Source organism: Triticum aestivum, chromosome 4A (genome assembly GCF_018294505.1).
Source record: "Triticum aestivum cultivar Chinese Spring chromosome 4A, IWGSC CS RefSeq v2.1, whole genome shotgun sequence".
Lineage (NCBI taxonomy): Eukaryota > Viridiplantae > Streptophyta > Magnoliopsida > Poales > Poaceae > Triticum > Triticum aestivum.
The window spans coordinates 648,509,225-648,512,335 of record NC_057803.1 but is presented as its reverse complement, the minus strand read 5'-3'; the positions used below and the strand labels follow the sequence as shown (position 1 = coordinate 648,512,335).

Sequence of the window (3,111 nt, the reverse complement as noted above, 5' to 3'; positions counted from 1 at the left end):
TAAGACTTGGTCCTACTGTCTATTAGATGCATCTGTACTTGGGACGCGGAGTTTATGTGCTCGAGCACAAATGCGCTCGTAATCTGGGCGGTTCCCGTTAGCGTGGAGATACGAGCCATTAATTGCGTGGGCCATTTAAAGGGGCGGACGAAATAGTAGGAAAAGCGAAATATGTGCGCCGTGAACCCTGGACTATGGGCCATGTTTGTGACGGAGCTACAACGCCGTGGACGGCTCCAAACAGAGCCGTGGCCCTAGAGACTTGCTTTCCAGTTACGGACAGTGACTGGGTAAATGCAGTTAGGGTCGTCTCCTACCTCGGCCGCTAAAAAAAACTCCGCCGCTGGATTAGTCACTTGCCGGCGGAGCTATGCGGCGATTCTCGTGGGCGACAAGGCGAACGGAACCGGTGGACGCCAATTAATAGGTGCGCAATGTGTCCCCTTTGTATTTTCTGGCGCGTGATTTTGGATGGTGCTCGCTAAGTTGAGACCTTCTGTGGCCAATTTGGGTGTGTATGATAGCCGTTCTGGAAGAGGTAAATAACAGCAAATATTTTGATGCAAGCCGCTGCACTACCCAGTGGCGCGGCCGGCTGAGGAGCCGGTGGCGCCTATGGTGGAAGTAGGTGTGGACGGCCAGATCTGTGCGGCGGAAGGGGCGGCGGATGCAGGTCAAAAAGGGTTGCCGAGAGTGTCAGAGCAGTCAATTGGATAGATCGACCCTAGAGCTCCTGGCCGGAAAATAAGGTATGGCAATTCTACAGATCCACAAAATTAAATTGCTATGTTTGTACTTCCTGAACTTCTAGGAAATGTTACAGGAGTGTGTCCATGTAAATATGGATGCAGAGCTGATTGAACTGTTAATGAAGTTTGGTGAAATTCAGAACTAGTATAAGTTAAGCAGGGACGCCTGTAAGCAGACATTGTAATGGACATTGCATGATTTGTGGTTTGAAGGAATGAATGAACATGTAGCTGCTGAGTTGATGCGAAAGGACATTGTTGCATGTGAAAAGTAGAAAATTGTAGAAACCGGAAGGATCTGTGTCGTTCCGGAGTTGATTGTGCAGCTGAACCAAAAGTAGCATAGATGAAACAAAAATGTTACTGTTCGAGAACGGTGACACTGCAAAAACTGATGTGTCGGCTGAGCGCTTCGTGTGAAACTATACATGAAACTCATATCTGTTTGTGGGTGGTTGCAGGGTGAGGGTAGGTGCTACTACCCCAGGAAGGACGCCATGTCCTAACCAGACTACTGCTCTGGAGAAGGCTATCCATGGTTTCGCCGACAATCCTGGGGACAATGTCATAGTGCCAGCTTTGGGTACAACCTTTGATTCTGTGCGTGAAGCATACAACTTCTACAACCTGTGTTCGTGGAGAAAGGATTTGGCATTAGATACGGCGAAAGCAGGCTAAATGTGGAGAGGACAACATGCATGCAGGCAATTGTTTGCGGCTGTGCGGTATGGGAATAAGGATTTGACACTTGTTAGTAATTCAAATAGTCTCGTGCGGGAGTTGTAGCTGAAATGTTCTCTCCTTTTTCCTGTTTTTTTTGTAGGGAAAGGCGGGGTTGAGAACAGTAGGTCGTGTCATTGCGATTGCCTTGCTCTCATCAGGTTGTTGCGGTCCAAAGACAATGGTTGGTACATAGCAGAACGCCATGAGGAGCACAACCACAGAAGCTGATCTGTGGCACATGAGGTTCACTTTCAGGTTGTGCAAATGGAGACAATTCATTCTGTTAGGTCGATACTTCGAGGAGCTACTACTCATTTTGGTCAAAAAGGGTTGAATTGCTGAGACGACATGTGTGGAGAGGGGCGACTCTATTGACGACGATGGAGTTCCCGATGCGACCCATGAGCAGGTAACATCAGTATCATTTTGAGAAGCAGGGTGTTTTAATTCACGATTTCTTGATTGCTTGCTTTTTTTCTTGCGATGGAGGGATTGGATGAGAGCGCAACCCCGATGGAATAGGCAGCGTTCGCGGTGGTTCATTTGGCCATGAGTGCGGACAAGCAGGTCCGTGAGGAAGACAGAGTAAAAGGTGTGAGACGAGAGGCGTCGCTGCCGGAGTCCGAGATGTCCATCGGGAAGATGAACCTACAGGCATCTGGTTGGGTTAAGGGGTGTGTTTCCCTAAATCTATCAAACCAGTATGCATTGCTGAATTTTTGTTGTTGAGGGATTAGCAGTGATGTTGTCATATGTGTATTGACATCCCCTTGGTGTTCAGAACATTCAGACAAGTAGTTGATGTTGTTCTTAAGTAGTGTACGGTTATGAATGGATGATGGTCTATCCAGCTTGGAGCGTGTTGTTACTAACTCGAAGGTTGTTGTACAATTGGTTATTAGTTATGACTTATAGTTCATGTATGAGTCTTGTTGGATGCTTGTTTCTGAATTTAGCTGCGGAATGGAATCGAGATCACGATGCTGAATGTATGGATTATGGATGTTCAATTCAGTTTGTAAGGCTAGTTGTTTATCATTCATTGGCACTGTTTAGGATTTGAAAGTGCTGTGTTTTCTGAATGCTGAACATGCATCTGAAAATGGAAGAGTTATAGGTGTTCGATGGTAATTTTGCATGTATTGAGGAGCCTGTAGTTTGTGATTCGAATGTACGTAATATCTGTTACACAATACTGAACCTGCTACGGTGGATGACCTTTGATATGGGAGTTAAGCAGCTTGGAATCAAAATTAACATGATGATGGGGTCTGGTAGCATAGATAAAAAATAGCACGATATTGTCGCCAGCTTGGATATGGTGGCGGCGGCACGATCTGATTGCTGGGATGAAAAGTGACAAGAGGGATCTTGAAGAGGAAGGCGCTGTTTGGTGGGGAGACGAATGGCAGTAAATGGGCCAGGGAATGCAGCGGGCGTTGGAACAGAACGTCTGGGGCACGGCCCAGACCGTTGGCAGCCATCTCTGAGCCGGCGCTAGCGTGACGGCCAAAGTCGCATTAATGTGTTAGGTTGGTGGGCCATGGCCGGGAATAAAGATGCATATACTGCTTTGAATACGCATAGAAATACCTCGTCGAGTGCGAATCTAAGAGGGAGCGGGCGACCAGGATAACGA

At 47.3% G+C, this 3,111-nt stretch overlaps 1 long non-coding RNA gene across 1 annotated transcript; it reads left to right on the top strand.

The window, feature by feature from the left end:
- Window positions 1-261: 261 nt before the first annotated feature.
- LOC123082871 (uncharacterized) lies at window positions 262-2,363 on the top strand. The gene is made up of 4 exons (XR_006439138.1): window positions 262-427; window positions 525-749; window positions 1,211-1,474; window positions 1,573-2,363. It is a non-coding gene; the product is annotated as an uncharacterized lncRNA (long non-coding RNA).
- The last annotated feature ends 748 nt before the right edge of the window (window positions 2,364-3,111 follow it).